A 14,395-nucleotide genomic window follows, 5' to 3' on the forward strand; every position below is an offset into this window, starting at 1 on the left:
GGTTCTAAAGTTTTACATTGTTTTATTTTTGAATACAGTTATTTTTTGTACACAATTCTACATTTGGAAGTTCAACTTTCATTGTAAAGAGATTGCACTACAGTACTTATAAGAGGTGAATTGAAATACTATTTCTTTTGTTTTTTACAGTGCAAATATTTGTAATAAAAAATAAATATAAAGTGAGCACTGCACACTTTGTATTCACTGTTGTAATTGAAATCAATATATTTGAAACTGTAGAAAACATCCACAAATATTTAAATAAATGGTATTCTATTATTGTTTAACAGTGCGATTAATCACATGATTAATTTTTTTAATTGCTTGGCAGCCCTACTTGCATGTAATATTGGAATGTTAGTGACTAAGTATGATACACATTACTGCTTTCTTTGAAAAGACTGGGCTAAATGTATGATCATGCAGACTTATTGACTTTTGGTTAATGGGGAGGTTTACAGACACTTTTCTGTGGGATTTTAGGAAAATTTTACAATGCTGGATTTTTGATTAAATTTGTCTTCATGAATAAATTTCTTGTTTTGTTGGATATGCTGGAATTGGTCAGGCATAGAGGCCTAGCATTTTATATAATATCTTGCCCTCCCTTAGCAGCTATTTACAGTACAGAGGTACAACTTCTGAGATTTTATTTCACGTGTTCAATAGTCCACCAGATCATAATCTTATTGGAACTTCATCCTATCAAATGATATTTCAAATTACTGTTAACTTCACTGAAACTTGTTTTAACTACATGATCTATTTATGTGCATGGCACCTGGCCCCATTGATTTGCATGGGTAGCAATTACACAGCGACTAATTTGTTGCCAGAAGCTGGGAATGGGCAACAGAAGATGGATCGCTTGATGATTACCTGTTCTGTTCATTCCCTCTGGGGCCCCTGGCATTGGCCACTGTCAGAAGACAGGATACTGGGCTAGATGGACCTTTGGTCCGACCCAGTATGGTCATTCTTATGTTCTTAATTACCAAATCCAACTATCTGCATTATAGGTTGCAACCCAAGTGTTGCACTTCCCAGTATTCTCATTCCAGAGAAGTGAACTCATGAGAAGCAGTCCATGTGGACTGTAACAGTACACTGCCTCACCCACACTTTACTCCCCTGATTCAAAGCACTCTGCAATCCTTCTAGCTTTCAAATCCCAACTCAAGTCTTATTTCAGTTGATTAGCTCCCCTTCCATGGTTTACTTTCTAAGAACCATTCCTGTCCTCATTCCCTGAAATTGCAATAAAGATAGAGATATTTTAGGTGGAGCAAATAGCAACACCAATAGCCTGTCACTTCCAATTATAAGCCCCTGTTTTCAGTTGCTTACAGCTTTGCCAAAATGTAATTTTCCATGCCGAGAGTCTGCCTTAGGCTCAAATTGTTTGGAATGTTTCAAGAAATACAGTTCAGCTGGTTCCTGGAATGAAGGCAGGAAAAAATAAACTCTTTCACATACTAAAAATTCATACACCTGTTTAATTGAGACGCTCTAGTACCTCCCTGCTTTAGAGCAGAGATTTTAAATTTGGCAGTGGGGTCACCCTGGTGATAAGGATCTATCTTTGGCTGTCCCCATGAAAATCTGTTCAAATTTGTCCAATGTATAAGTCTCAAAAATCTCAGTTTGCACATGTCCAGGAGACATGTTAGAGTGTGGCAGCTAAATTCTCTGGACATTTTTGTCATCTATGAGCATGCTCAAAGTCCAGGGAAGCAAGGACTGAGCAGGACTTCCCTTGCAATTGCTCTTCCCCAGCAGAGGGGGGATGCAATGGCACTGGGCACAGGAACAGAGCAGGTGCTCTCAGTGCTCCTGCTGCTGTTAGTCTCAGGGCTTTCATTCAAAAATATCTTTTACCCTGCAGCATGCCTAGCGAAATGGAACTGAGATCCCTATTAGGGCCTGCTAGTGCTACTGTAATACAAATAATACTGAGCAAGGCTTAGACAACACAGTGGTTAAAACACCTGAAGTCAGTGCTTGCATTATTGTTACCACCAGTGGATCTGCATGTGTGGTAGCAGTGGTGGGCATTTCACTGAGAAAAGACCAGTGGAGATGAAGATAAAACAGTTTTGTGGCTCAGGTACTGACTCAGAAGAGCTGGGTTCAATTCCCCACTGTGCCATAGGCTTCTTCTTGTCTACGCTGCTATTTTTAGCCCCACAGTGCAAGCCTGAGTCAGTTGACTTGGGTTCTGCCCCTCTCTGCCACAAGATTGTTATTGTTGAACCCTGTAAGATCTTGGACTGTCTTGTGTTTGACAGAGGCTTCTAAATTATTCCATTATCTAAATAATGTTAGATACAGCCATTGTTTCTTAAAAGATGATCAAGGCACATCCATCTCAAATGCATTTTAAAATCCTCTTCATATTTTTGGCTTTTTAATCCTCAGCTATATAGAGTGCCCCTAAGGAGTTGTACAACACAAACGAACCCCAATTTGATTCTAGTAACTGAGTAACAGAACTCTAGAAAACTGGATTTATTATTAATAAAGCTTAGCACTTGCATACTGCTTTACATTTTCAAAGTGCGCACACTGTCATGAAAACAAAGCTAACTTTTGTCCCATCATTTAGAAGTGTCCAGTAAGTGCTGTCAATATGGAAAAACCTAAGGAGGATTCTCGTTGGTATAAATCTTGCAAGTCTCTGAATATAAGAAACCTTTATAGGGTAGGTGGTGGTTGTTCCTGAACAGTTAAAATGGAGCTTTAGTGGCTGGCCTTCTACTTATTAAAAGATAGTTGCTGTCAGCAGTTTGTTTGGCTTTTCAAAGCAGGTTTATTTCTGCTTCTTAGCTCCTTACTGATAACCCCATCAAAAGAAAGCATTGTTCTTTGGACATAAAATAAATGTTCTGTATCAGGCAAGTCAGCTATCTTAAATAAATAAATAACCACACAGTACCTGAAAGTGTGAGAATTCCAGTGCCCCGTGCTATTGCTATTAAGCTGTTCCTGAGACAGGGCTACATCCTGGCTTTCTCATTAATTGAACCCAACTACTAAAACATCCTTTACAATAAGCACTTCTTCATACCAGACATATTTCCTGGATCTATAAAACAGCTTTTAGAAAGGGTAAACTGTATTTAAGGAAGACATTAATATAGTTCCACAAAACGATGCTTGCTGACATAGGGAGCACTTTTTGAATAATTCACTTTGAAATTAACACTATAATACCATTTACCTTTTAAGTTCAATTTACCAGAGCTGCAAAGAATGGTTCTCTAGAGATGAGAATGATGGCAGATATCAGTCTTTCAGGTTTGCATCATTTTAATAAAAATGATTCCATATAATGAAAAACATGTAAAAACTGAAAACCTTAATAAAGCTTATACCAGCTTGAATGCCAGTTTCTATTGCACTATCAGGGTGATAGTTCCTGAGACTAGTGTACCAAACAGAGGGTGCAGATCCTAAATGCTAAAATGATATGTATGAGAGATACTGAGTGCAATCACTAATTTTTAGAGTCATGGCTTTTTTGGGAGGGGTTATGCTCTGTGGGGTCTGACTTATAAGGAGGGTTACGCAGAATTAGAGGGATGGAACCTCTTAGTCCCTGAAAGTAAACGCATGATTTTTCTTTTCTTGGATACGGCGCAATAAGCCAGTTAGGCATAGCATATTTTTATAACACATGTGCTTCCAACATATAATAGTTGCAGGTTTGCAGTGATGCAGTTAGTTAATTGTTTGCTCCTTGGTTCAGCTTTCTGGGGCAAATGCTGTGGTTTAAAATTGCCTTAACAGAAAAAGAAATTGGAATCCCACTGTTGAACTGTTTTTGTTTATTCACAGATTCCAAAGCAAGAAAGGGCCATTGTGATCATCTAATCTGACCTCCTGTGTAACACAGGTCATAGAACTGCCCCAAAATAATTCCTAGAGCAGATCTTTTAGAAAAACACCCAAACTTGACTTAAAAATTGTCAGTGATGGAGAAACCACCATGAATAATATGTCAGTTAAAATTTTTGGTCAATTTGTCTAGCTTCAACTTCCAGCCATTAGAATGTTGTCATGAGGTCCAGTGATCACTGGTTGCTCTGCAGATTAACTCTTCACAGGTCTGATGGCCTCTTCTATCATTTCCTCTCCCCATGCCCTCTCTTTTTCTCTGGGACTTGGGGTGTTCCTTTACCACGCAGCCCTCTGGTCAGGTCTCTGTAGTCTTCCTCTGCCAGGAAATCAAAATACCCCTATACAAAATGGCAGTCTTCCTTTCATTGTCCTGACTATGCCACTCCTCCAGTGGCTGGTAGGGGAACCTGGGCCTGCCCTCTACTCCAGGTTCCAGTCCAGGGACCCTGTCTCTAGTAGTGGGTTAGGGTTGTGCTCTAGAGACCGTGTGTGCTCCAGTGGGTTAGAGTTGTGCTCTAGAGAATGTGTGGTCTTCCCTGTACTCCTTCCTACTTCTCAGATCTACCTTCTGGCTCCCCTCTTCTCTGGGCTTACCAGCCCAAACTCCTTCTCCTGGGGAGTAACTGCAGGCTATCTGGCACTATGGCCCCAAACGCACCTCCCTTCTCCCATGCAGCAATAGTAGACTATTTTCCCTGCAGCCCCCTTCTGTCTTTACATTGATAAAAATGTTTACTAGCATAGGTCCAAGAACCAATCCCTGAAGGACCCCACTAGAAACACATGCATTCTATGATGATTCCCCATTCATAGTTACATTTTGAGATCTATCAAAAGGTCAGCTTTTAATTCATTTAATGTGTGTGTGTGTCATGGTAATTTTATCTTTCTAGTTTTTTAATCAAAATATCTTGTGGTACCAAGTCAAATGCCTTTACAGAAATTTAAGTATATTACATCAACACTATGACATTTGTCAGCCAAATTTATATGTCTCTTCAAAAAAAATCAAGTCTCATGGGATCTATTTTCCGTAAATCCATGTTGATGGGCATTAATTATATTACCATCCTTTAATTCTTTATTAATCGAGTCCCACATCGGCTGTCCATTATCTTGCCCAGGATCAATGTGAGACTGACAGGCCTCTAATGACCTAGGTCATTCCATTTGCCCTTTTTTAAATATTGGCACATTAGCTTTCTTCCAATCTACTGGAACTTCCCCAGTGTTCCAAGACTTATTGAAAAATCAATATTAATGGCCCAGCGACCTCCTCAGCCATCTTTTTTTAAAAATTCTTGGATGGATGCAAATTATCCAAACCTGCTGATTTAAAAATATGCATCTTCAGCAGTTGAATATTAGTGGAATGGAAAGAATATTTTCATATGATATGACTACATCGTCTGCTTTTTCTCAAATACAGAACAGAAATATGTCACTCAAACCAAAGTCTCCCAGGATCAAGCAGCTTTTATTCCTAAACATTGTAGATAGATGTGTAAGTAGGCAGTCATCTTAATGTGATTTGGTGGTCTGTAGCAACTTATACCCCGTCTTGTGCTTTATCTGTTAGGATATTGATCCATAAACATTCAAGATCATTTTCTCCTGAGTTATCAGTGACCCGCAAACAGGTAATACCACTTTTGACATTGAATGCCACTCCCACTCCCCTTTTGCCCATTCAGTATTTCCTAAAATCAATGGTTATGACCTATTTAACATTCCAGTCATGGGAATCATACCACCAGGTTTCAATAATTCCAGCTATATCAAATTTGTGCTCATAACTGATTCCTCTTGTTTCTTTCTCAGATTCCTAGCATATGTGTATAAGCAGTTAAATAATTTCCTTCATGCCCTTTTGGTTCTTTGACTGATTTTATTCACAACATCTCAGGGTTTGGAGGGGGGGGTTGTGTGTGTGTGTGTGTGTGTGTGTGCTGAGTGCTCATTCTTCCCCTTTTTTACCCCCCACCTTTAGTTAATGCTCTCCTGACTACCGTCGCCAGACTGTCCCTGAGAATATTGCTTCCACTTTTACTGAGGTGAAGGCTATCCAACCTATATAGACCCTTCTCCCCACAGAAGGTGGACCAGTATTCCACAAAACTAAAACCTTACACCACTGACCTAGCCAGTGGCTGACTTCAAGAATCTTCTGTCTAGTGCCATCTGTCTTCTTTTTGCTCATGAGACAGGAAGAATCTCAGAGAAGATCAAGTGGACATTTTTCTTCTTCAGAGTTCTCTGAAGTCATCTACTATCTGTGAGATATCACATGATGCAGTATCATTAGTGTCACCAGTGGATCCTTTCCCATCAACTTCAAAAGCCTATTCAATCTTAGGGTAATATCTCATGTTCTGGCTCTGGGAAGGCAGCACACCATCCTGTTGTCTCCCTGTCCCTTGCATAACATTCTTTTGATTCTTCTGAGTATTGAATCACCAGCAAGGATCATCTGTCTTCATTGGACAGTGGCAGAACTCTTTGTGGGCAAGCATTTTTTTTTTTGTTCACAGGTTGGGCCAAGCTGCATCCACAGGTGTGTCCTGTACATCTCTCCATTCCCTTGGACCAGCTGGATCTTCAGCTATCTCTTCCAGTTTCCATGCTGGGGGCTCTGGTATCATCTGGAAACTTCTAACTGTGTGGAATTCTTTCCAGTCTTCTTCTCTCTGGTAGCCACAGCCTGCCCATCTTCATCTATCTCCAGTGGTGTAGAATGCCTGCCTCTGGTGATTACAAACAGCCAGGCCTCCTTTGTAATTCTTGGTGGCCGGCTCCTTTCTTCCTTGAACCTGGGCTACTAATGTTTCCTGAACCCAGATTCCTGTCTAGGAACTCTTCAGCTTCTCTGATTCTCGGTAGCATCTCTACTTGCCCCTCCAATCCAAGGGTCTTCTCCTCCAGTACAGCCACTAACTTTTACTTCATCCCCAGGAAGTCCCTTCTGGATTCAGGCAGGAAAGAAAACATGGCACATCCATTACAGGTCTCCACCACTGTTCCATTGCTGGACGTCTTGAAATTGGACATGGTGTTGACTCTGGAAGGGAAGCCTCTCACTTTGCCTCCAAAACTCTCCTGTTAGCTGTCTCTGTTTGTGGCTCTTGAGTTCACCTAGGAAGTGACTTTCTATACCAAATATTCATGCTTAGCTCAGTTCAGTTCCACCCACTGCCATCAGGGAGTGATTAACTACTCAGACTTCAAACAACAGGGCTGATCAAAGGTTCAAGCATCAGAGCCTTGTGGCCTTTACAAAGGCACCAACAATCAGACCTGTCTCAGCTATTTACTCAGGGGCGCTTGGCCCAGTTATGCAGCCTGTACCCAGAAAACAAGCCAACAGTCAAAGAAATAACCCACCTGACCTCTGATATGAATTTCTCTCCTTGACAACATTGACTATGGAACACTTAATTTTGGGGACACAGTGCTAGTCTTCTGTACATTCCACAACTTTTTTGCACCACCAACAAAAATGTTTAGGGCATGGTAATTATAAGCCCTTCTTTGATTGAGACAGTTCTGTTTTATGAGGACAGTCCAAATGGGCCGTTGAGTTTTTGATAAGATAGCCATATGTTCTAGCTATGGTGATCTCTTCCTCTCACAATTTTATTTAGTGCTTCAGAGGATCTGTTCTTGTCATGTTACTGAAGTAATGAGTCCAGAGTACACCTAGTTCACACAATAGCACACTTGGACATTTTTCAAGTGTCTCCAATTTTGATTAGCAGTGATATTGCCAACCTCAAGCATTTAAAAATCATGTCAGGCTCCCAAAAATCATAAGATTTTAAAAATAATAAATATTGGATTCGCTTTATTTGCCTTCTGTTTTTGAGTCTTTAGGATTCATATTTTCAAGCTATGCCATCCAATCATAAGGGCTAGATGCTTCCATTTAAAAAAAATGTAAAATGACTTTTCTCCTAATCACATGACTCTAAGAGCTGGGGCTTTAAGAAAAACATCAAATAGCATTAGACTGGTAATAAAATTGAGTGATGGCAACACTGTCTCAGTTGGAGAACATTCAAACAGTAACTCGTTTTTCATTCAGCAGAAATTTTAAAAAAGCCTTTTTTATGTTCCCTTATCAGATTTAGGGAAAGTAAACTTTGGCTGGGGTAAGAAATTATATGATTCTCTCCATTCAATGCCTTGCCTTTGGAAATCCTAACTTCAGAGGGGTTCATATAGTCTAAAACCATGTATGAGATGACAAATGGGTAATACCTTCTAGATCCATTCAAATCCATATATACTAAAGGGATCTAGTTTGATTCTCTTACTCATTTACACTGATACAAGGAAAGCATTTCAATTCTCCAAATGCTCCCTCATGTGGCTTTTTAGTACTAATACTGAAACATTTATGTGTTCTCGGAGATTACAGCTCTGTACCGGGAAATAGGCTGAGACAACATAAGAGGTCTTCCGTGTGACCTTTGACTGAAAATGATGGTGACGGATCCTACATATAAAGTGTTTAACTTTTACCTGGGTAAATTAGCTGGAATGCAGTTCTGTGCTGGGAGAAGATATGGCGGATTATGGGTCATATATGCTTGTGCTGCAAAATAAAATTGGTGCTTTGCTCAGCTACCCATAGGGTTATCTCAAGAGAAGCCATGGTGATGGGGGAGGTATAAAAATCTGAATAGAATAGAATTACATAACCATATCTGCCTAAACGTCCAGAGAGTGTGGATTTGGTGCACATAGTACCCAGGAAATCACTATATTTGTTTAATATTCAGCATCACTTCCATAACACTCAGGGGAAAATGAGTGTAGACAAAAGAGAGGAGGAGATGGAAGATCAGTTGCAAGGAAAACATGGCTTTTTTAATTGAGCTGAAGGAGAAAGGTGGCATTTTCTGCATTGTAGTTTGTAAGAACATCCTTGGAACTTTGACATACCTCATTCTGGTTACAGCGTGGGAAGCCACTGCTGGGCAAATTTAAACAATTGGTAATGTGGGGTGTGTGGGTGAGAGAGAGAGCCTTCTCTTCTATTTGAATTGTACCTCAAGTGCCTCATCCGTTCTTGTGATAACATAAGACACTATGAAGAAAAGGAGGACTTGTGGCACCTTAGAGACTAACCAATTTATTTGAGCATCAGCTTTCGTGAGCTACAGCTCACTTCAAATAAGACACTATGGTCACTCTCCTTTTTTCAGGGCTTGTTCTGTGCCAGCACCACATACTGCTCAAGTGTTTCCTAACTTTGTTGCAGATTCTATGACTGACATCCACTGAAGTAAAGGAACTTACACACCACAATACAGCAGGTAGATCACATACACTGTCCAGACAGATTTCTGGCACATGGGTTTGTGTTTGACCCTAGCCAGCAGTAATAAGATTTTATAACTATCTCCCCTCCCAGCAGTTATCACAGAAAGAAAGAGAATTATTCACATCTACTGGAATTACTGTTATAATAATGGAACAAATCCTGAAAGGAGCTGAGCTAGTGACATCTGGTGCCGTTTCTTAGCACCATTCAGGATTTGGCCCCAAAATAATTAATAGTCCTGCTTAAATCAAAGCATCTATTTTCATGCCTCTTCTCCCTGACTCTCCAATAATTATTTGCTGCTCGTTCTTTAATTTTAATTCATGTTTAAATATTTACAACTAGGACTTTTAAATGACTGTTTGCTTGCTTGCTGCAGAAAGGAAACACCATCAAATTCTGCTGGTGTAACGGAAGGAAACTCATTTGAAGACAGTGAAACTGTAGCCATTTGCACCAGCAGAAATTTGGCACTTAGTGTTCAATATCACTTTTTGCTTTTAGATTGGCTGGGTTTTCCACCTCCAAGTTAAGCAGGACTGGTTGAAATGCTTTTGATTAAAAGACTTCTTGTTGAAAAATGGGTCTTCATCATAAACAAAACTTTTAATGACAAAAAATTTCAGCAAAAACAGCTGAGGTTTTAATGAACACAAACGAAAACTTTCCCAGAAAAATGTCAACAATTTTCATCTAAACTTTTTTATAGGTAAAAATTTATTTCCTGACAAGCTCTAAAGTTCATGTTAATTTATTTATCATTGATTTATTAAGTCTGTTCATATTTGGAATCTCAAAGAAGGACAATATCATTCAACTCCATTGGAATACTTTGGATTATGGGAGTTTTGTTGGGCGGGGGAGAAAGGGGTTGAAGAGCCAAGGTAAGAAGACAATACATTTTTGCTAATACATACACCTGTCCCAGTCAAATAGGAACCACTGACATATGATGCTTTAGTGTAAAGTTAGTGACAAGGTGTCAAGAAAGCCTTGGCTCATGGTAAATAACAAAGACAGCAGATCTAGTCTGAGATCTATCCATTCAATGGTGGAAAAGGTTCCATGCCATCACCACTTCTGCCATACGTGACACTTTCAAAAGTTTTTGGTATTGAAATTAGAGCTGCTTACTGATAAATAACCCGGACAAATGCCCAGCTCTAGCACTGATTATGTCAGTTAGTGGCACTTCTTATCCAGTCCTTAGCATAACGCATCCAGGAAATGTTTGGGAAGTTCGTGATGATGTGACAGGGATTCCGGAGAGCTGCTAAACAAAACTGGGAGAAGGGGGAGAAAGGAGACAAAGCACTCTAAAAATTAGTGAAATTCTTCTAATCAGGTTCATTTAAGCAGTTTCTAATTTGGAGTCCCCATTTGATTATGGGGATAGAAGCTCAACATCTAGCAAATTGTGTCATTAATCCCTCCTTCCTTAAGTGCCAAAAAGGGGAGTGTGGGGAGAAAGATCACTTGGCAATCATTCCAGAGCCATGCAGAAAGGCACTATTACCATTGTGCTCTTAGTTGGAGAACATAAATTACCTTCCTATCTGACTCCCCTTAATACAAAAGTTATTCAGCTCCAAACTCTCTTATTGGCATGACAAGCGATACAAGTATTGCCAAAGTGCAAACGACAAAAGCTGTAGGCTCGGTCAGATGTTGATGCACAGTATCAAGCAAATGCTCAGGGTAGTTTATGAACCAAGAAGCTGTGACCTTCTCCAGCTTTCAGGATTTGCCTTGCCTGCCTGTCTACAGTTAACCCTGCTTAGTGAAACAGATGACAGAGCCAGCCTACCAAGTCCTCCTCTCTCTCTCTTTCATTAGGAATCTCAACCTTTCAAAATAAACACCACTCCCTTTGTTTTTTTCATAGCCCAGGTAATATGACAGTGGTGAAATGCAAATTGAATGGACAAGTTCATGAGAACATGTATCAGATTCAAAGCAGCTTACAACTCCTGGTGAACAAAATGCAAACGAAATATTCAAATTCAAAGAGCTCTTGTAAAATGTCTAAGAAAAACCATTTTGGTTTTGCATAATTAGGTTCAGAAGGCAGTGCAGTATCCTCACAATCAGACTGTGCACAAATAATTTATTTGGTGCAATTTATGTATAGATTACTCTGATATTATACAACATAATATCTTGCATTTAGAGTGTAGAGCACCGTTCACCCAAGGTCCTTAAAATGATTTATAAATGAATTAACATTTTCCAAAAATTAGAAGTAGGCAGTAGGGATTCTAACACTAGGAAAAAAGATGCTCAAGTGACTACTGGTAAGAATTCAGAAACAAAGACAACAAATACAATGAAAACATTAATAAAAACAGCTTCTACATTTCTCCATGCCCATAATAGTACTTAGTCCTTTGGTAGTTGTGGTGAGTGTATCTAGTTTGGATTACAGGTGCCCACCCTAAGATTCAAATGCTGTCAAATTTAACATTATTCACTGACCTATAGTGTTTTGCTAGCAATCCTGCTTACTTTCCCACAGTGAATAGTGGTATGATTTTTTTAAATCATCCTTTTAAGTGCTAGCATTGATTACTAGATGTAGAAGCAAATCCAAAGGTTGTGTTTTTCAGAAAGGCTTAAGCTTGAATGCTCATTTATGCTAAGGTCTGTTTGCACTTCTCTGGAAGGCACAACTCCTGTTAAATCAATGGATAGAGTATAAGGGATCACACTCCTACTTGGGTAAAGAATATGGGATCAAGCTACTAGTATTAAAACAATGAATTGCACAATTTCAAAAGGGTACATTATTCCCAACTAGCACTTAGTGGCTGCCTGGAAGTCCTGGTTTACATAATCAAAAACATTTCTTTTCACCTCCCCCCAACTTCCAATCATAAGAAGATTTATATAGCTAATAGTTGATGAGATACAATACAGTCTTGAGGTGTTTAATGAGGAATGTGCACATGCGGAATGGATACAGAATCTGCCCTCACTTTTTTAGAGAATATTCTCCACTGGTCTACAAAGAAAGGTTATCTTACTAAAACCCAGACTATATTTCATCACCTTTATAATACTTGTCTGCTTAAGGTGTTCCTCACTTTAAAGCATTATGCAGACATCTGCCATGTGTAATTGTAGCAGCAAACAGTTTGGAGTGACCAAATCTATAATATGATACTTGCAGTGAAATGGCCAACTGCTATGCCTGCTTATTCTCAAATTACAGAGCACACAACCAAGGTACTCCATGCTAAGAAAAATGGCAGATAAATAAAAAAGGTTTTAGAAACAATAAAAGTGGAGTTAATTGTCAAGATACTCAGCTGATATAAACTGGGGTCACTCCATTGAAGTCAATGGAACAAAGACAATTTACTCAGCTGACATTCTAGCCCAATATATTTTTAATGGGGAGGAAGTGTGAATGGGTATAGACTGGTTATTTGTTTGTAATTTCATCTGAAAGGATAAGTGAGACATAGGGTGTATAAGTGACTTTCCTAAGCCCTTGTAAGTCAGCAGCAGAGCCAGCTGTAGAAAACAAGGGATCTTAACTCACGGCTCTCTCTCTCTCTGTGTGTTTGTTTTATTGACGTGGAAAAAAATTCTGGCGCTAAGTATTCATTATAGTAATTCTGTGTGCAGTGTAATGTGCAGAAATACATTATTCTGAAGTCTAACTTGTTTGAATACCATATTCAATGTTGGTTTTGTCGGTGCTTTATTTTCCGTTTCAAAATATAAACTCCCCAAATTATTTTCATTACAGTTTCTAGCATTTCTAAGGTGTCTTTAGAATTCTCTCTTTTGCTTTTTGTCCGTCTCATTTGAGCTCACTCTGTTATCTGAATGGTGTTGCTTGTTACTTCACTACTTGTAGCTGCTAAAGTGCCCACATCAGAAACTGATGAGTTCCAACAATGACCAATCCTGTTCAGTTCATTTTTATGCCACACTTGGGCCATTACTTTCTTCTAAAGTGCTATTTTTATTCATGTGCCTCTGTTGAAAAAAGAGTCATTTCTAATTTTAGATGCCACTTTGCAAATTAGAGAGATGTGTTCTGCATATGGCATGCTGGGGAGTAAGTACCAACAAAATTCATGCCATGAGCTTTACAACTGCATCAAGCCAGTCATCAGGGCTTTGGGTCCAGATTCTTGTCTGTCCCAGCAATGTAAATCTGAAGCCAATGAGAGCTGCTTTGCACCTCTCAGCATTTGACTCTACATTGAAGTGTGGGAAAGAAAAAAGTTAAACAGAAGAGAAACCAAGACCCCAAAATAGGTGTAAAATAACAGTCTGGGTGGAATGGTAGTTTAAAGATTAAGCCACAGAATTAGAAGGCAGGAGACCTCAATTTTGCATCCAGCTGTGACCTTGAGAAAGTTTCTTAACTTAAAAACTGAGGTACTCTGCCCACTATTGGCGGGGGGGGGGGGAGGAGTGGAAAAGAGAGTAATAACTATATCTCAGAGGTGTTGTGAGCTAACAGTTAATGTTTCTTAAGTGTGTAGAGGTCCTTAGAAGGAATGTGCTATGGAAGAGCAAAGTGGTGTTCTTACTTGTATGAAAACATAAAATGGGATGAAGTGAAGAAGTAAAAAGATATCAGAATTCCATCAGCGGTTGCCAGAACAAAGGGTCAGTAACTGTAGACAGTTGAAGAGTGGATTTGAACAGAGAAGGGAGATTAACGTGCAGTTTGAAAAGGAAATGGAGAGGACATGAATGAAGTAAAGTGATGTACAATTGTTATGAATCCCCTTTTAGGGGGAGGATGAACCAGTTTTGCAAAATTTCATTTGAAGCATGGAGCTACAAGGAAATCCTGGAGACTAAAATACTCTCTGATAGTGATAACTTCTGGTCATTACCAACCTGGGGTTTGGAGTGATGACCTGGAGATGAAAGGGTGTGTATTCCATTACTAATCCCTGGGGCCTACCAGTCCCATGTAATGCCTGCATTTCCTATTTGTAATAGTTTGTCTGCATAGCCAGTCTGAGAAGCATTTTTCCCTTAATTTCCTTAAAAATTGCTGCTACAGGTCATAATAGTTGAAAGGAGACATTGCAAATCAAATCCTCCCAAGAGTCAATTCCTGACACACTTTAGCCACCAACAGCAAAAGAAAGAGGGAGCAAGAGACAGGCTAAGGCAAATGAGAGGAAGAAGAGG

The sequence above is a fragment of the Lepidochelys kempii genome, chromosome 6 (assembly GCF_965140265.1).
Source record: "Lepidochelys kempii isolate rLepKem1 chromosome 6, rLepKem1.hap2, whole genome shotgun sequence".
In the NCBI taxonomy this organism is placed as follows: Eukaryota; Metazoa; Chordata; order Testudines; family Cheloniidae; genus Lepidochelys; species Lepidochelys kempii.